General features: G+C 51.9%; 1 protein-coding gene across 3 annotated transcripts in view; it reads left to right on the top strand.

Moving 5' to 3' along the window:
* The window catches only part of Spsb1 (splA/ryanodine receptor domain and SOCS box containing 1), a 60,296-nt gene that overhangs the window by 4,671 nt on the left and 35,153 nt on the right, over positions 1–20,472 (top strand). Inside the window, exon 1 of one of the 3 annotated variants that reach the window (XM_087549502.1) lies at positions 312–690. The gene's annotated coding sequence lies outside the window, so the exon portion shown is untranslated. 3 annotated transcript variants of the gene reach the window in all.

Genomic DNA, 20,472 nt, shown 5'->3' with positions numbered 1-20,472 from the left:
GAATGTACGTGTCTCCTAGTTCCCTGGGAGGAATCCACAAGCCCATGGGGTAGATTCTGTGGGTATGGGGTCATGGTGGCAGGGGACATGGGTCTGCTGACAGTCGAGGTTGAGATTGTTAGTGTTGCAGTGTCAGGAGTTTCGGGGGACACTAACAGGTTGGTTGGCCCGCTGAAACATGAAAAGCTGGCACACTGTGTCCACTGGAGTTGCCAAGCCTCTGGGGTCAGTGGAGGAAGGGTCAGCAGCAGCTGGAAAGATTGGGCTTCCAGAGGGGCGGATCACTCCCACTTCAGACCTCACCGCCCATCCTGGGAGGGCCCAGAGGGCGAACTTCCTTCCCACCAGTACTCTGGGAAATAGATTTGGGAGACCCACTCTGAAGTGCGGCTTGCGCTTCTCTGACCTTCTGTGGAAACCCATCCCTGAGAACCCTCGAGTGGGTAGGAGTAATCGGACGGACGTGGGGGAGAAGGAGGCTGAGAGGTGGCTCTCAACCTCCAAGGGCACGGTGGGTGTAATTAGTAATTACCATAATGGGCGGTCGAGCGAAGCAGTAATCACAGCCGTCTGGCTCGTGCAGACCTCTGGGGCCGGCGAGTTAATCACCATGTTCCTAGGAGCCTAGGAGCGAAGCAGATGAGAAGAAGCCTGCTGCGTTCTTGACTGTCCAAGCAAAAGGCCTCCGGGGTGAGCAAACCCAAGTGTAACTCAGATCATAGAAACAGAGGCGTGGGCTCTCAACTCGTCCCACCTGAGCCCAGCGACAAGGAGGCTGGGCCTACCCGAGTTCACCCCAGTCACTCAGGAAGAAAGTGGACACTGTTAATCTTTCGGCTAGGCCTCCCCGAAGGGCCTTAAGGTCTTTGACCGGGATGGCTGTACACTAGGGGACAGGAAGTAATCAGAGAACCCGGGGGGCCTAGTGGATTGTTGTCCATGAGTTGACTCGATTCCAGGACACTGGAATGCTGTTGTGGTCCTCTCTTCCCAGAGGGGCTGGTGGGGGTCACGTGATCAGTGGAGTTTTAGCTTAGACCCAACTTAGAGGATGCAGTGGGTCCCTGAACATATCTGTGGTTATTTTTTTTTTCTTAATATAACGGGGACAGAAAGTATAGCAGCCAGCGTAATCATCACATTGACTCTGACCCGTGAGCAAGACCAGGGTCGAATGGAAATCATTAGAAATGTGTTCAGCCGGAGAGAGACGATAAATCGATGAGAGCAGTGATGTATCTCTCAGAGGGTTTTCAGAGATGAGCGCCCTATCAAGGGTTTGAGAGGCGCCAAGGGTGGCGGTCTCCCCACCCACACCCCCATTCAACTCGACAAGCACAGGTAGGCTATGCCAAAGGCCTCTGGGTCTTAGAGAATGACATTGCTTATCCTTAAATGGAGCAAGTGGTGACTCCAGCTGCAGCTGCTGCACCAGATGTGACTTTCTTACTTGAGCAAATGCACACATCTGGTATACAGCTACTGAGATCATGGATCTGGAAAATGCCCTTTTCTCCAGACCTGTCTGTCCACAAGACCTTCCACCAGCAGCGGATTTTCACCTGGCAAGGCCAGTAACACACGTGTACGGTCCCACCTCAGGGGTAATTCACTCTCCTAGGCCATGGCACAGTTTCATCCCCAGGGTCTCGCTTGCCGTGACCTTCTACGATATGTCACAAGTGCCAATGATGTTTAAGACTTTAGGCTGCTTGGATTGAATGAGCGAGCGGTTGAAAGGCACTTACTAGGGAAGACCTTCATGGCGGAAGCTGGGCAGAAGACCCCCATTGAAATCTAGGACCCTTTGCATCAATGACATTTTTATGAGATGTGTGGTGTGGGGCAGGCTGGAACACACTTCTCCGGCAAAGGATTAAGTGGTTGTGCCTTGCCCTGCTTACAGCCAAGAAGGCAAGCGTATGCTAGCAGCCCTTTTTGGAGTCTGAAGATAATACATTCCAGACTTGGGTGTGTTACCCGGCCTCATCTCCTGAGGGACTCGGAATGCTGCTGGTTTTGAGTGGGACCTGGACAGGAAGAAGGTTCTGCAACAGAACCAGACCCCTGCAGACCGCTTTTTATGTTTGGGCTGCATGATCCAGGGACTCAGTGATCCTCGAGGTGCTGTGGTAGATAAGGATGCTGCTATTCAGAGCCTTTGGCAGCCCCCAAAGTGAATCACAGCACAAGTGCTTGGGATTTTGGAGCAAGGCCCAGCTGCTCTCCCCAAATAACTACTCTCCTTTTGAGAGATAGCCCTTGGCACACTGCTGGGCCTCAGTGCGAAATGAACCCCCGCCCACGGGCCGCCCCTTTATCCTTTGATTTGAGCCACCACCCGTATGAACTGGGTGTCACCAGATGCCACCCCAAGCCATAAAGATGGACATGTACCTAGGAACAATCCATGATCCCTGAGCAGTGCCCGAACCCTCCAGTGCGTTGTCTTTGTAGACAAAGAGCAATGGGCTGGATGCCTGATTTGAAGATATTGGACAGGCTGTGTTCCCAGCCATCCTTCCCACTGCCCAATGATGTCCTGGAGTAGCCACGGTGCCAGGGAAGGATACTGCGTGTGAGAAGCAGAGAGAGTGACACTTGTCTATGTGTATAATGAGCAGGCACTCACTGTTTGCTTCTGTCTGTATGGAAAATAGGCATGTTAGCTTACGAACCTGGGCCTGACGGCTCCTGAGGAGTGGCATGCAAGGTTATCTTCTGGCCTCTACGTGCATAGACATGCACATATGCACATGGACATGCACACACACACATACACACGCACACACGCACGCACACAGAGTCTGGTAAGGAGTCTAGCTGGACAGTCAGGGGAGGCAACTCTCTAGTGCTGACCTGCCAGTTGGGAGAGGAGCTGATAGTACTCTTGATGTACAGTGGGCAGACACTGGGAGCTCACTGGACATGCAGCGTTAAAGCAGGGTTGAAGAAGTGGTTAGGAGGTCACAGCTAGGAACTGGAGCCTGTTTGGAAAGGAAGTTTCTCTGTCAGCAGAAGATTGTGTGGCAAGAGGTGAGACATCGTAGGTTTGGAGCCATGTTGGGCATCTTCTTCCAAATGGAGAAGACCTTTGGTGGCCTCTCAGGCCTCAGGCTTCCACCTGGTACACACTGTCTGGAGAGAGGCTACCTTTGAACACCAGCAGACACCTCCTAGCTGATGTGTGCTCCGACCTCTAAGGTGAGTTTCGTAGTGTCTGCGAACCATCTGGAAAGCCTTTCAAGAGAAAAATATGAAGTCTACAAACCTTTTAAAAAATATTTATTTATTTATGTATGCGAGCACAGTGTCTCTTGTATTCAGACACACCAGAAGAGGGCATCAGATCCCATTATAGATGGTTGTGAGCCACCATGTGGTTGCTGGGATTTGAACTCAGGACCTCTGGAAGAGCAGTCAGTGCTCTTAACCACTGAGCCATCTCTCCAGCCCAGACCCTTCAGAAACCAAGGTATCTACAAAGCCGACTCAAAGCTGAAGCCACAGAACAGATGTTTGTCAAGGAGAAGCCAGCTGGGAAAGCATGGGCCAGGCCACTGGTGGGCATTAGATCCCTGTGAATCTACGATCCTAACGTTACTTCTCTTCAGTGCTAGGGTTTGAACTCAGAGCCCTGTGTGTGCTGAAGAAGTGTTTCTCCCACCGAACCACATTTTCAGCCCTTGGAGTTTTGAGACGGTCTTGCTGGGCTAGCTTAGCTTGGCCTTGAACTTGTGATCATGCCTCCGTTTCCCTGATGCTAGAATTATGGCTATGAGCCAACACGCTCAGTTTCTGTGAAGATAGCAATAGCGACCAGGTCTTGGTGCAAGCTAGACCAATACTCTATCAGCAGGGCTACATCTCAGACTGCATGGGGAAGGAGGCTTCATGGTGTGCCTTTAAGGTAATTGTAACCACGGGGTTCCTCTGATGCCCACTTCAACTGGATTGCAGGTGAAGCTGCTTGTGCTGCTGGTGGGGGAAAGGTTTAGGGGCTGGAGAGGTGTCCCGTTGCTCTAGTTTCTTGGCCATTAAGTCTCCCCCCCCCCCAATACACACACACATTACCCCTGTCCTGGAACAAGAGGAATAACACCAGTCATGGCCCAGCCTCTGTTCCCAGGTCTCCGGACTGTGGTCAACATAATATCTGCTTCCCCGCTTCCCTCACCCTCCTTCCTGCCTTCCACTGTCCCCAGCCTGATCCTGGTGGCCCTTGTTACTAGAACTGCTCAGCATAGCTCATCAATGACCTGTCCCCATCAGCCACACACTTGCCCTTCCTCCCCTGCTGAGGAGCTCCTGGGGCTCCTTGGGTCTCTCCTGCTGCTACCAGACCCTGTTTGCTTCCCTTCCACTACCACCATCGCTAGGACACATACATGAGAGAAACAACGCAGAAGGGGACAGCCAGACGTTTGGCTGGTGGTTTCAGATTTTGTAGGCCGTGTTCACTCAGCTCTGCTGCTTCTGGGCCTGTGTGACACCGCACAGCTCGTGTGCAGGTGAGGAACGAGAAGCAAAGCAGCACGCCTCGCAGCAGTTGCGAAGTGGAGAGACGGATTCTTGGAGAGCTAGCGCGACTTTCTCTCCATTCCTTCCTGACAGCGTCTTGCATTCTTTCCACACTTTGCCCGGCAGTCAGGGGAAGGTGTGTGAAATATCATCTTCTCCAAGGATGGTTCTGCGAGTAGTCGGAACCCTTGTCAAATGCCGTCTCCGCTCCATGCCTGACATCCTCAAACGGCCCCGTGAGGTAGATGCTGCGGCCTTGTTTATGGCTGAGAATAATGAACTTCAAAGATGTTTCCTGAGCTGTAGATGGCTTCCAGGTCCCCGTGGACCCCGGGAACACGTGAATTCTAGACACGTGTAGCCACCAAGAGGGTTCCTACAAGGTTGAGATTTTTCACGGTCAGTGCTAGGAAGACTGGCTTTCACAGGGCAGCCTGAAGGGAGGCTGCTACATTGCTGTATAGCAGGGGGTGGCAACCTATATCAGGCTTAGTGGTAGTTTGTGGGTCCAGGGTATCCTACCCCCTCCTCCACAGTTTCACCTCCAGCGCTATTCCTGAGATATTGATCAGATGGAATTTCCCCTTCGATTTCCTGTCTTACCGTAACCGTTATTTCCATAACACCGTAAGTGGGGATCCTGGACATTTTCTCTCAGAAGAACCAAATTTAACCCCTTTGTCTGTCCAACTGCCTATGCTCCCTCCCCATCAGGTTATTGACCTGGCGGTGTCACTGTCCACTGACTGAGGCCCAGGAATCTGGCTCCGTGGTGCTGCTTGGTTGCCTCAAGTCTTCCCTCTTGTGGTAAGACAGTTCTGTGCCTGCTGTGGGGAGGGCACAGGAGAAGCGAGCCATCAGATGGGGATCACAGGAAGCTGGCGGACTTCAAATTAAGCACAGGAGTCAGAGAATAGTAGGCTAGGCTTTGTGAGGGATGAGGCATTTGGTCTGAGAAACCTTCAGAGAGTTTCTGGGTGAGACCTGTAGACAATGCACACAGAAATGGAGCTCCGTAGCTTGAAGAGGAGGGAGAGGGAAACCTTTGCAAGTTCTGGGGGGGGGGGGGGCAAGCTCTTCTCAGTTTGGTGATTTTAGGGCCCACGAGAATGGTGGCTGGATGTGTCTGTGGAGCACAGATGAGGGGAAGGGAGGGCTTCCTAAGGATGCACAGCAGTGTCCAATTAATGATCACCTATAAATTATATGTATGTGTCAGGGTTCCTTCTTCAGAGCGATGGGTGTTGGGCCCAGATTTCTCTGTCCTTTGTGTACTGTTATGCTGGCTCTGAGTCGATTCCTATGGTGTCCCCGCCACCCCATTTACCCTCCCAAGCCCCTCAAGCCAGCCTTCCCACCACCCAGCTTTCAGGACTGTCTGTAAAGCCCAAGATAAAAGGCTTTCTGCTCCCCTCTTTTTAAAAAAATTCCCTCATCATTCAGCCGCTGTCCCCTGAATGCCTGCTCTGTCTGGACTGTCCCGGTGCCTGCACTGAGGGAGATGCCCAGACAGGGCTAACCCGGAGGTCTGAGTCTGAGCTGCACCCTCGTGACTGGGTCTCTTTCTTCCCCGCTATGGGTCTTGCCACAGCGGAGGTTTGCACGGCTGTCAGATGTTTACTGTGGAAACTTGCAGACAGGGATACCTCCAGGCCCCGCCCTGACCACCCAGGTCACTGCTCATTCCCTGGTCTCCTCAGTAGGTACAGTCATCCTCCTTTGAAAACCCCATCGGGCTCAGGAATAGCAGTGGAGTTCTAGGAAAGATCAGTAGGGCTCTTGCGCATTGGGGGTTTATACTGAATGTCCCCGAATCTGTGTCTCTGGACACTGCCTACAGTTTGTGCAGAATCTCAGGGCTGTTTGAGCCAGAGGGGCTCTACTTAGATTTGGATTTAGGAGAGGGGTAGTATAGGGTTCTCTCTAAGATGTAGTTTTTATTTTTTATTTTTGAGAGGGGTAGTTTGCACTGCTCAGCATAGATTTGGAGACCACGCTCCTAGAAGCCGACTTTCAGAAGCCACCTCCCTCCCCTCTCTGCCACTGTCTTTCAAAAAATGCTTTCAGGAGTGACACCAGGGCCAGGCAGGCAGGGCACAGGCTGTTTCTACAAGTTGCTGGGTGACAGGTGTGACATATGGCTTCACCCAGCACGTTTGAGGGAGTGTGGGGTGTTCTTCCTGAGAAGGTGGATTTAGAGAAAACTGAGGGAAGTGAATTATCTCTGTGGTACTGGCTTGTCTGTCTGTCCTTCTACCCCAGCTGAAGCAGCTGCGTTCAGGCCCCATAGAAACAAGGGCTGAGCTGGCTCTCTCTCTCTGTCTCTGTCTCTGTCTCTGTCTCTGTCTCTGTCTCTGTCTCTCTCTCTCTCTCTCTCTCTCTCTCTCTCCCTCTCTCTCTCTCTCTCTGTCTTGCTCTCGCGCGCTCTCTCTCTCTCTCTCTCTTTCTCTAGCCTGTCACTCACTGAATTGAGACTCAGTCCAGTAAAAGTGGCACAGCTTTGGAAAGCCCCCCAAGGAAAGCTGTCCCCAGGATGCGACCAAGGGTAGCGTAAGAAGCTTGTCCAAGCTAGGCTCGTTGTGTGAGCAGGGTGGCCATGCTGCATATCGGATGCTCCTTTTCTTCCTTCCTGTAGGAAGGACACCAGTTCTTGGAGGTCTGTGGAGCACCTGTAGGTGTTGATTTCCTTCTAAATCTAAGTGCTTTCCACTATACACAAGGTGGGGACTCCTAGGCCCATTCACGGATAGGTAAACTGACACTTAAAAACTATACATGGAGGTACACTGCTTCTAATCCCAGTACTTGAGGAGCTAAGGCAAGAGAATTGTAAGTTCCCGGCCAGGGGGACTACATAGTGACCCTGTTGAAAAAAAAAAAAAAAGAACCAGAATTAAAAAATGGAGTCAAATACTTATGCTGACATAATGTTATAGATGCAAGAATACTGTGCTTGGTGTTTTTTTTTTATTTTTACATTTTCCTGCATGTGTGTTGTGTATGCATTCTTTGCAAGAATGTGTATGTGCTTGCCTGCATGTATGTGCACAGGGTGTGTGTGTGTGTGTGTGTGTGTGTGTGTGTGTGTGTATGTGCTTGAGCGAATGTTGTGTGCACAGGGGGTGTGTACTTGTGTGCATGTGTGTGCACAGGGTTGTGTGTGCTTGAGTGCATGTGTGTGCTTGTGTGCATGCGTGTGCACACAAGTGTATGTATGCATGTGGAGGCCCGAGGCTGATGTGGGGAGCCATCTGCTATCCAACATGGCTCTTTCCTGTGATTCCTAAGTTAGTTTCCAGATCAAGCCCAGACTGCACCAATAAGGCTAGTCTTACCAGCTTTTTCCAGAGGATCCTCTGTCATCATCCTTCGAAGCTGGAATTACAGGTGGGCTGCCATACCCATCTGGCGTTTTTGTGGTTTCTGGGGATCTGAACTATGGTCTTCCCACTTTAACTGCTGAGCCATCTTCTCCAGCCCCTCGGTCTGTATCCTGACCCTATGCCTACCTCTGAGCTGGAAAACTCAGGATGGGGTGGTGAGAGGCAGTTCCTACAGTGCCACACACTGGGCAGTGTAGGGGAGAGATTCTGATGGAGGGGGCGAAGGAAGGCCGCGTGACTGGGTCTGGAGAGGGAGGTAAGACGGCGGCCCTTCAACCCTCTAGTCTGGGAGTAGCGGAGCACATCCCACTCAGTCCCAGTCCCGAGCACATGTGTATGCTGGTGTGGATGACACCAGCATCTTCAGAGAGGTAGAAAAGACCCTGAGTCTTGCACTTTTCCCAGACAACCCTAGACATGTTTAGTGGTTCTGCTGGGCTCTCAGTAGGTCAGCCACACCCAGAATCTTCTACTTTCACACAGATACCCAGAGCAGCCGCCTGGCTGAGGAGCCGGAGGCTCCCCTCAGCTCTCCTAGGCCTCTCCTGCTGGGAGCTGCCACAGGCCTCTCCTGCACAGGGTTCTGATTCTCAGACCAATCTCCTAATGCCCCAGGGGCAGCACCCAGAGGGGATGCATACCTGGGTTCACGTGGAGGAGGTAGAGGGAGGTAGGGGGGAGAGAGCAGGGCCCTGACACTTCCCTCTGCTCTTTGTCTAAGAATTCACATTTAGACAACTGAGAGACTGATGGCCTCAAGCCTGGCCTTCCCTTGTGGTGCCACGCTTCTCTCTGAGAAAAACCAGCCTTGGGCGTCAGACTTTAATTACCTTCCCAAGGGATGCTTCCTGTGGATATTTCTAGTGACAGTGGCTGAGGCTGAGCTCCTGAATAAAATTAGGATGTTTAACTGGGTCATAAGCTCCCATGCCCCCAGAGGCTGGGAAGGGAGGCAGAAGGGCATCGGAAAGCCGGTCGTGTAAAGAAGTTCATGTCCCTGCTAAGGACTAGCTCCTGGGACCGTGGAGCCCACTGGCATGGTAATGTTTTGTTTTGTTTTTTCCCCCAAGAGAAGCCTAGAACACACACACACACACACACACACACACACACACACACACACACACACACACACTGATAACTAACTCAGGGAGTTTTGTTTGAGAAGTCCCAACACTACACCAGCTGAAAATGAATCTTTGAGTCAGGACACAGGACACAACTGGGAAGCCCACTTGGTTTGGGGCCAGGCAGCTGGGACAGGGAGTGTTTCCACCTGTGGTCCAGCCCCCAGGCCACCTGCCCAGGCTGCATTGTGATTAAAACTGAGGACCAACTCTGCAGATTCCACTGAAACCAGAGACACAAGGTGGCTCTGAGGAACAAGAGGAACTCCCTGCTCCTCAAGAGATGGCGTTCGCATGATTGTCTTTTGGGTACACTGCATAGCTCTCACAGCTTTGGAGACACAACACACACTCCTGGTAGGTACTTAGTAGATAATTTATGTTGCAGATAAGCAAACTGTGACCTGTCCTCCCCCTCCAACTTTGGTGGATGGGGTTTTAATACAAATCTGATTGCTCTGTGTGTGTGTGTGTTGTTTTGTTTTTTTCCCAAGAGAAGCTGAGAACACACACACACACACACACACACACACACACACACCAATGACCTTGCCCTGGCCTGAGCTGCATTCTAATTATATCCACTGAGGTCAAGGTCCCCCTAGCTCCTCTCCTGCTGGGGCACCTAGGGTCCACTGCTGTCCCACCTATGAGCACTGCAAAGGCTGCTGACTAATTCACCTCACAAAGGTTTTACGTGCTGGCGCTTCCAGGAACCTCGTGGGTGGATTTGTTTCACTAAAGGGGAAAATGAAACAAAACATTGGGGCATGGGGGTTCTTTCCCGAGAAGAGGACTCAGTAATTAAGGGTGCGCACGTGTGTGGCTCTGGGCATCCTGGTGCATTCTGCAGCCAGCAGGGCCTCTTGGCAGCCTGCTCCAGGGAGAAATCCCTTAGTCATTTACAAGCAGATTCAGGTGTAGGAGGTCAGGGAGGTGCAGGGCCTGTGGGGGACACAAGGGACCCTGCCCTGCCCAGGGAACCACATCAGCTGGGCACTCCTTCCAGCTCTGATCTGCCCCATACCTGACAGGAGAAGAGCTGGGTGAAGAGGAAGGTGGCAGGTGAGACAGCAGACCACACCCTCGGGGCTCATGGCACTCCAAGGGGACATGGCCTGGCAAGAAGATGCTCCCAGCTGGCCAACACCTCCTGCCTACTGCTGCTGGGTTGGGGACAGGGGACTGCCTGGGCTGCTTAGATTCTGCTGGAGAATGTATACAGCAGTTAGTTCCGGGAGAGGTGTGTGTGTGTGTGTGTGTGTGTGTGTGTGTGTGTGTGTGTGTGTACTCCTGTCTGCCTGTCTGTCCGTCTGTCCATCTGTCTGCACCATATATTTCTGCATGGCCTCCTCCAGGTCATCACTACACCTCGTCGTCCAGGCTTTACTGAAGTAAGCCTGCTTAGATCCTGACACTTGACAGGATCCTGGGAGGCTCGGCTATGTCCCAGACTTAGGCAGAGAACCTTGTGTAGGTGCTTTATGGTAAGGAAGCGCAGGTCACAGCAGAGACAGATCGGTTGGGTGATTTTTGGTACCCTGCAGCCCATGTGTGTCCCTTCTCTTAGACCAGGGACATAAGCAGGCTGTGCAGGGAGTGACCGCTCTGAATGCAGTGGACTCTCTAGGGTGGCAGGCTCCTGTCTGGATGGGTCTGCAGGGGAAGCCGGGCTTAGTCTGTGTGTGGAGGAGTTTTAAAGCTGCTTTGAGCTTGGATGGGAGTCCGGGAGGTGACTGCAATCTAGCGCTGGAACCTCGTGCCTCTGTGACCTGAGCGTCCTGGTCACTTCTCTGAGCCTCCAGTTTCCCCCTGGGATGTGGGGGTCAGAATGCCCCCTGAATGGGCTGAGGCAATGCCGGTGAGTTGCCTGGGGTTGTCCTCCCAGTATCCAGGTATGCCCCATCTATTGGAAACAAGGCAGTTTGTCATGGAGAGGATGGGGAACCAGATAACTCCTCCCTCATACAACGGTAATGGGGGCCAGCAGGGATTGGGGAGAATTTTAATGGCAGTCAGGATTTATTCGGGAAAGCTGCTCAGGGGGCGAATTCTCTGACCCCGAGTCTTAGGGCTGTGAAGGCCGAGAGAAAGGAGGAGAGGGAGACAAGAAGAGACGCATTCACTGGGTGAGGGTAGTGTGTACGCAGAATCATCAGGCGCTTAGCCGGGACTTAGAGTCATAATAAGTGCCGGAGAAATGACATCAGTAAAGGCAGTATGAAGTCTGGATTTTCAGTTTTAATATTTGGGAGTGTGTGTGTGTGTGTGTGTGTGTGTGTGTGTGTGTGTGTGTGTGTCTCGGGTCTGTAGGTCCATCTGTGTCTTTCCCTCCCCCCTCCAGCTCTATTGGCTTCTTGGATCTGAGCCTTTTATTCTCCTCTGACCTTCCATTAATCACATGTATGCATATTAAGGGTGTCTGGCCCAAGTACCAGCCCCCTCCGCTCCCCAGCCGTAGGAAGCGCAGTGGACAGCTGTGGGCAGTGACAAGCCAGGTGGAGACAGGAAGCAGCTGGGCTGTTCCCCCCTTTCCGGGCAGGTTAGGGAAGCACGGTGATTGTTCTGGGAAGCTCAGCTGGTACAGCACCCCTGTTTCCTGTGGTCAGTGAGGGCGTGGCCTTGGGGTCTGGGCTGCCACTAGTGTTGGCGTGGGCACCAGAGGCTTATAGCGCCATGCCTTATCTTCAGCTAGGGAGGTGGCTGGTGGTGATAGACTCTCCCCACACCCATCCGTGACTTTTACTGTGCATTCTCTCTGGCTGTACCCTCTTCACTTTCTCCTTTGGCAGCCTGAGTCCCGAGCCTCTGCAAGCTGTCTGAGGAGCAGGCAGGCAAGACAGAGGAAAGCATCTGTGTAGTGGTTCTTTGCTCCAGAACCACCTCCCCACAGCTCCTCCCAGGCTTCTGTGTCTTGAGAACACCGTGATATGGTTCTGGCTTCTGACCTGGATGCCAGACAAGTTCCCGTGCCTCTTGAGTCTCAGCTGTAGAACTGGGTGTGAGCTCCTGTGTGGAGCCATGGCTGGACTGAGCAGAGACAGATAGACGTGTGCCTGGTGCCTGCGGACCACTGGTGCCATCATTTAGACAATTGTGCCTTTTGTGGGTTCGACAGCTGTGCCAGACTCTGTGCGTACAGCTGGACGAGGCAGGGTTCATGGCCCTTCCATGGCGGGGACAGTCACATGAGCCGGTGATCAGAACACAGTGTAACTGCAGGAACCACCCTGTCAGGATCCCAGCCCACGATTGTGCCCTAGAGCAGGTCCACAGGAGGAGTCAGGAGCCTCAGCGGCAGAAGCCTGGAGAGCAGTGCAGTGTGTGGGCTCGTCAGACATACCCAGCTCCCTGCAAGGTAGCCTCTCCGCTCTGGGACCCTGTTTTCTTCTAAGGTCGCGCTGATCTGATATGAGGGGGTGGGGACCCTCTTAGCTGCACACCTTTCATAAACACTGCTAAGGCAGGAGGATTGCTATATGTTTGGGGCTAGCCTAGGCAGGAAGACCCCGTGTCCAAAAGGGAGAAGTAGACAAGGAGCTCTACTTTGAAGCCCACTGGGACCATGCAGCTCTGCTCTCTGGGGACAAGGCACAGTCCCATCCCAGAGACTGGGTGTCCACGTTGCTTCTGCTACAGTTTCTTTGCCTCCTTCCTGGTATTACGTGGCAAGAACTTCCTCCTATAAATAGGTGTGGAGATCCACTAGTACTATGGCGTGTTCTTGGTGAGGGGGCGGGTGGCCGCTCACTGGGAGAGAGACTAGAGAGTTGTAAGTAACCGTCACTGTCTCTTGGGGCAGGCCTGCCCACTGTGTGTTAAACACATCCACTGGCTCAGCTGGCCAAGCCAGGAGCTTAAACCTACAGAAGACTCTGTCTCCTCTCAGCTCCCCTTCACCTCTGCCTTGCCTCACTTATGTGCAGATGTGGGGTGGCCACAAGAGCCCTTCTGTCCCAGGCGTGATCCGTTTGTTTGGTATGTCTCAGTCCTTGCAACACAGAGGAAGTGAGTACCCACCCCCTCCCACCCTGCAAATATTTTAGGCAGGGGCCCAGAAGAACCCCGAGGGAGTTGTGGAGACCCATCTAGGGCTGATCCCTTCCCTCAGGATCAGGCCTGAGGGTGTGTAAAGAACCCAGAGGCCCCAAAGAGAACGCTAGAGTACACTCCAGGCACAGACATGGCTTGATCACTGTGAGGGTTGTAGGTGCCCATCTTATCCAGTAGCTGGGACATGGTGACTACACATGGCGGATGCTTTGTAGACACTGAATTGAATGGATGAGTGAACGAATGAGCTCGCCCATCTCTTCGCTGACGGTGGAAAAGATAGCATCTTTGATCTAGCCAGGTCATACTTTGGTTATCCCGTTGATTGGCTCTCAAGGGCTCCATCCATTTAGTTCTGAAGCCACTGTGTCTAGGACAGTGCCTGGCTTATAAGGGATTGAGCCCCTTGACCTAGTAAGATGGACTAGGCTGCCTTTGGCTCTATAGCCTGTGTCCTCTCCCTGAAGGATCAGGTCTGTCTCCTTCCTTCCCAGAGGTCTCTCCTATCCCATACTCCTACCTTCCTACTGAGGATGGGGGCTGTGCTTGGCTCTCTGACCATCCTCTTCACATCCACTGAAGGCAGGCGCTGTATTTATTTCTCCATGAGAGACATTGTGTTTACGTCACTGGCATTTTTAAGACTCTAACATCCTGAGGTGAAGTGAGTGGAATGGAGTTACATAGGACTCTTGCTGGACAAGTTCGGTGTAGCAGGAGGGACCACACTTTACCAGGCTCCAGGGGAAGACCCCATTCCTGCTTTGCCACCCCTGCAAACCTCTTCCGTGCCCCACCGCACCCCATGTCCTGTTCAGATGTCTGAATCCCTGAGAGCCCCACTCCTACCCTCTAGGCAAGGGGCGTAGCTTTGGCCATGATTCTGGGGAAGGAGGCGGCAGGGTAATTACAGTTACTGGAAATAATCTTATTTCCTTTCACCCTTCTCTATCCCACTGAAAGGAAAAAAAACAAAAAAGAAAGAAATCAAAACAAAACAAAAAACGTCCCCAAAACACCAAGCCGAAAAGAATTCTTAAACCTCCCTAGTTTAGTCTGTGCAGTTGGTCCAGCCAAGGGCCTTAAACATTTGCATTCCTGGGGCTTAGCTGGCTCTTTGGGTGTAGAGTTTCTGGGTTAGTGGTCCTCCAAGGTGGAGTCAGACAAAGTCCTTACAAAGAAAGTGTGTGTATGTGTGTGTGTGTTGGAATGTCAAATATCCTTACAAAGAGAGTGTGTGTGTCTGTGTGCGTGTGCGTGTGTGCACACGTGTGTGTATGTGTATGTGTGTGTTAGAATGTCAAATATCCTTACAAAGAGAGTGTGTGTGTCTGTGTGTGTGTGTGTTAGAACGTCAAATATCCTTACAAAGAGAGTGTGTATGTCTGTGTGTGTGTGTGTGTGTTAGAATGTCAAATATCCTTACAAAGAGAGTGTGTGTGTCTGTGTGTGTGTGTTAGAATGTCAAATATCCTTACAAAGAGAGTGTGTGTGTCTGTGTGCGTGTGCGTGTATGCACACGTGTGTGTATGTGTATGTGTGTGTGTTAGAATGTCAAATATCCTTACAAAGAGAGTGTGTGTCTGTGTGTGTGCATGCGTGCGCATGCGTGCGTGCATGTGTGTGTGTTAGAACGTCAAATATCCTTACAAAGAGAGTGTGTCTGTGTGTGTGTGTGTTAGAATGTCAAATATCCTTACAAAGAGAGTGTGTGTGTCTGTGTGCGTGTGCGTGTGTGTGTGTGTGTGTGTGTGTGTGTTGGAATGTCAAATACCCTGCTAGGCATGGGTGGGCTCCCGGAGCACCAGGGCGTAGAAATGGGCTCTGACCTATTGCAAGTCACCTCTGTGCTGGGAAGAGAATGTCCCCAGTTGGGTCTTCAGACCTATGTAGCCCATTCACTGTGTTTTGGAGTCAAAGCTGAGAAGGGGTAAGAAGTTTGGGAGACAGACATGGGGTTGTTCCCATTTCATCAAAGGCCATTTGGGTGGAAGTTACTTGATTGTCACTGTAAGGTGCCTTTGTCTTTAGGGCCAGTCTGATGACAGAGATAGTAAGATACGGGCCACAAGACTGAATCAGTGGTGGGAGTTGACTATGTTAGACAGGTGGGTGGTGATGGGTAGGTCCAGGTCATGGGCGGGGAAGCTGGAGGGCACAGGCCTGACCCCTTAGGCAGGACACAGGGCTGGAAGACTTATCAACCAACGACCTGCTGTGTCGAGGGGTGCAGCCCACTGTAGGTGGAAACTGATGTGGGCACAGGCGCTGAAGTGCAGGTCATCTGTGCCTCACAGCAGGCCTGGAGAGGGTGGAAGCCACAGGAACAGACCCAGGAAGGACCACCTATGAATGCCCCACTGTGGCCTCTTGTCCCACGAAGGAGCAGCTCTGGCATCTGTTTTATATGTGCGCAAAGGCTGTCTGTCCTCAGGACATATGCAGCTGGGTCATGCTGCCTGCCCTCTCTGAATTCCCACCCTGTGAGAGGATCAAAGGGTCTTTATTAACACCTGAGCCCCTGGCTTTACCCTTCTTTGGCGAGCCTTACCGTGGTCCTGTTCCTGTGCCTTCCTTTTAATCAGCTCTTGGTATGTGCCAAGCTCAGGACTCAGTGGAGGCCATCACTGTCTCCGCTAATCTTCAAGTCACTGCTCTACAAGACAAGGCTGTTAATATGATTTGCAGACAGGGGGAAACTGAGGCCCACAATATCTCAGGTCATAACTGAGCCGAGGTCACAGCTCACATTGAAAATAAAAAGCTCATATCTTTCTCTGATTTGGGAAAAATAGATTCTTACTTATTCCTGTTTGGAGAACTGTCCATTAACCTGCCTTCCTCCGTATGGTAGGTTCATCAGCTCTTGGCAAGTGTGATCAAAAATCCCAGCTCTGTAACTGATCAAGACCAGACGGCTAATGTGTTTTCTTCCAAGCCTGATGAGAGATGGCTTCATCTCTGGATAGTCTAAGGGAATGCTGTGCTAAGTTCTGAGTCAAACCTGAGGCAGTCAAGGCCACCTGCTGGTTCCATTGTGGTTGGAAATTAGTGGACAGTTTTTGAGGGCCAAGAGAAGCCACGTACAGGTCCAGGTATTACTGGGGACAGTGGCTTATAATGTCAAGCTTGGCCTTGGCTATGCTGATGGCCAGGAGGAGGAGCTGGGGCCCTTATCCTGGAGGCAAGTTCTAGGTTAAGTCAGCAGACACATCCAGCCTCTTACCCTCACCACACCCTTCCTACCACTCTTCCCAGACACCTTTTGTTGTCTGGCTCTGACAGACGTCTGGGCTCCCAGGGAGGTTCCTGATGGGGGACCTTGGAAATAGGTCACTCCCTTCCCGTGTAGCCAGCACTGACCCAGATGTGACCCGCCTCATGTGACAGTGTCCGTCTGAGTACCGCTCTTTGATGCTAGCAGTGGAAGGGCCAGGTGGCCATCTCATCCCAGCTCTGGCCTTTGAAGACTATCTTCTCAGCTCCAGCACTCTGCATGCCCCTTCAATCAGCCCCTCCTCCTCACCGCCATATTGGAAAGGGGAAATCCAGTCTTGACTTCTTCCTCTCTCAAGAGTGCCCTGGCTGGACTGGCGGCTCCCAATCTCTGGATGAAACAGACAAGTTCCTGCAGGGCCGAAGCCAAGGGCTGCTGGGCCTAGATGTGGCCCTTCTCTGGCCCCCTACCCTTTGGTATCCCACAGAATCTTGGGGTTTTCCATATATTCCTGGCTGGGGTTCTCAGTTGCACCCCACCCCGTAAGCCTTTTGGCTGGAACTTTAGGAGATGCTTGGCACCATAGAGCTTCCTCCTCTTCCTCTCAGGTCTTCCTGAGGGCCAAAGAGAAAGTCCAGGGGACTTTCTTCCAGCAAAGAAAACTGAGGTACAAACCCCAAGGAGGGGATCTTTTTATCCGAGCTGTAGAACTCTTCTCAGAGTATCTGGTCACAATTCCTGGGTTTTCTAGGCCACCTCCTCTCTTTCCTCCAGCTTCCATCCTTTTTGTGGAATTATATTAGGACCTTTATTTATCCCTCCCCAGACAATCTCAACTTGGTGGAGTGTGTGTGTGTGTGTATCTATGTGTGTGTATATCTATGTGTGTGTCTGTGTGTGTATATCTGTGTGTGTCTGTGTGTGTGTGTCTGTGTGTATGTCTCTGTGTGTGTCTGTGTGTGTGTTTCTGTGTGTCTGTTTCTGTGTGTGTCTGTGTGTGTGTGTGTCTGTGTGTGTATATCTGTGTGTGTGTCTGTGTGTGTATATCTGTGTGTGTGTCTGTGTGTGTATATCTGTGTGTGTGTCTGTGTGTGTGTCTCTGTGTGTGTGTCTGTGTGTGTGTCTGTGTGTCTGTGTGTGTATATCTGTGTGTGTGTCTGTGTGTGTGTCTGTGTGTGTGTCTGTGTGTGTCTGTATGTGTATATATGTGTGTGTGTGCGTGTGTCTGTGTGTGTGTGTCTGTGTGTGTATATCTGTGTGTGTATGTGCATGTGTCTGTGTGTCTGTGTCAGTTTGAATATGGAGGTAAGAGGACAACTTGTGGTAGCTGGTTTTTACCTTCTATGGCGTGAGTCCCAGGGATCAGTCTTAAGGCTCCAGCGTGCTACATAAGCCTTCTGCCATCTGGGTTATTCTATCAGGCCTAGGGACCCTGACTTCTGATCATCTCATCCCCACGTTTTTCTCGGTCAGCAAGTCTGGCACCTGTGATGCAGCTGGATCGGACCCCAAGTAAGCAGGTTTGTCTACAACACCATGTGGACTCACCATGAGGCAGGCACACACACAGGAGATTACACACGGGAGACCACACAGCCATCCATGGCAACGGTGAATGACATTCTCAGTGGCTGCCGGTGTCCTACCATCGGTGGCTCTGCCGTGTGCAGGCTCTTCTGCATTTCTGCTGTTCAGCACATAGCAGATCCTCAATAAGGTTCTCATAGTGAGTGGGGAGATGTCTTGTGCCCAGAGATACGGGGATGTGGACAGCCTTGAAGCCAGGGAGCGTGCACCATGACAGCAACTCTACAACACTTAACTTAAAGCTAACGTTAGTTAGACTGGACAGTCACGTTTGAGACAAGAAGTCTGTTTTCTCTGCCAAGGGGCCTGGGTGGCCAGATCCAATGCAGACACATTCTTTCTTAGAAGACAGTGCATGGAAAGCACAGGGGTGGCTGGGTGCAGGATGCACAGTTGCTTGTCCTGTCTGGAAGGACTGCACTTACTCGCTGCTCTCCTGAAGAGAATGCTCGTGTGGTGGAGGGAATGTGTTGAGCCTCTTCTGTGCCCAGTGTAGATGTGGGTTCCCCAAGTTGCAGCTGCCCAGAAGGACCAGTTCTCATCATCCAGCCCGGGACAGATACTCTAGACTTCGAACCAGAGAGGGTGGAGGGAGGGATTGAAGGCCCTGGCTGCTTCCCGGGCACAGCCAGCTCTATGAACTAGAGACAATTTGGACTGCAGGAAACTTGAGGTTCAGTTTCTGGGAATGAGGAGCCTGGAAAGCAAGGCCTGGGCTAAGGTGCTTCTGACAGGACGAACAGAGTCAGCTCAACAGAAAGAGGTGTCTAGACGCCCCTTCAGGAAGGCTGTGTCTGGGGAAGATGGGAGACCCTGCTTCCCCAGGAGGTCTGTGCAGCATGTCTGTGGAGCACGGTGCTATAAGATAGAAGGAGCCCCTCTCATCCAATCGGCATTTATGAATTCCCATGCCAGCCTCTGTTCCCCATCCTGAGATACAGTGAGCAAGATGAAGTACATGTCCTCATAGAATGACTGTTCTGGTGGAGATGGAGTCTCGAGCCGGTGTCTCGGTGAACTTAAATGTCATGGAATGGTCTCCTGAGAGAGGAGGGCTGGGGCAGGTGATCTGAACAATCTGCCATCTTGAACAATGGCTGCCAGGCCTCAGTGGTGATGGATGTTGGAGTAGAGGCCTGATGGGAGAGAGGGCTAACCATCTGAACGGCGCAAAGACCCTGAGTTTGAGACTGGCAGGAGGCCGGAGAGGCTGGACAGAACGTGTCAGGATGAGGAAGAGCAAGTGACAGTGGGCTCCAATGGGAAGGCCTACAGGCTCGGTGAGATGTCAGCTGAGGCCTGAGGGCAGCCATGGGGGAGTGTGGGCAGTGGGCAGCTTAGAAGCCACACAGGGAAAGAGAAAGGAACCTGAAGGAACCTTGGTGTGGAGAACAGCCTGGTTCTTCCCAAATTGACTGGGTTTCTGCCCCCAGACTTGTACGTGATGTGACATCAAATAAGGGTCTCCAGGATGTAGGTGCTTCATCCACGTTTGTCCGTCATGTGCTAACTTTGAGAAGGTTTGGTACTAGCAGCTATGCCAGCCCCTGCTGGGCTGAGGCAGGCATCACAGGGACAGGGGTTCCGTGGCTGAATGCACACAGGATGCCAGGAAACAGGTCAAGGATAGAAAGCACGCAAAAGCCACGTGAGGGCACGGGAGGGGTGTCACAGAGGAGAGGCCACAAGACTTCCCGTGTCAAAGGCTCTGTAGGGGCAAAGTCTGATCAGGAAACAGGGTGTGCCTGGTGGAAGAAACCGTGAGCCAGAAGGCGGTCTTTAGAGCTCTGCCTGGAACCGTGGAAGAGTTCTTACCAGCAGTCCTGCCTCAGTCCCCAGCACCACAAATAAATAAAGTTTATTTATGCAAACACACAAAACCCCTCAACCTGGGGAAATGGCTCAACCTCGGGGAAGAGCTTGCCGTGCAAGCACAAGGACCTGAGTTTAATCCCCCTAGAACTCCAACAAGCCCCAGTGCAGGACAGCACGTGCCTGCGAGCCCAGAGCCGGGTAGGCAGAGATCCAAAGAGCCTTGGGGCTTACGAGCCAGCTACACTAGTTCAATCCTCTGTGAGCTCCAGTCCTCCAATCCATCAGATCCTGCCTCAAATAATAAGGTAGAATGAATACGGAAGACACCCAGGATTGACCTCTGCCCTCCACTTGTATACACACACACACACACACACACACACACACACACAGAGAGAGAGAGAGAGAGAGAGAGAGAGACAGACAGACAGACAGACAGACAGACAGACACATGCACACGAGCACCAAAGCTTAACTTGCTTGTCAGCAGGAACTTTTTTGAGTCAGAAAATCAAATCTAAACAAGAAAAGAAAAAAGACTTGCTGTGTCTAAGGCGTCTCTGGGTCCAGGGGTTCCAGCCCTGGCGTCAGCAGCTGTGTTTCTGCTATTTAAACATCTATTTTTTTTTTAAACCCCTTTCTCAGAAGGTCATTTAGGCAAAAGTCCCAGGGTTGTTTTGACTGGTCCCATATCTTCACTGTCCCAGGGCCATGTGAATCATCTCCTGAGGCAGCGGTTAAAGATCGCATCCCGACTCCCAGCAGCAGA

This window comes from Rattus norvegicus, chromosome 5 (assembly GCF_021556685.1).
Source record: "Rattus norvegicus strain SHRSP/BbbUtx chromosome 5, alternate assembly SHRSP_T2T, whole genome shotgun sequence".
Taxonomy (NCBI): Eukaryota; Metazoa; Chordata; class Mammalia; order Rodentia; family Muridae; genus Rattus; species Rattus norvegicus.
This window is presented reverse-complemented; position numbering and strand designations above follow the sequence as displayed.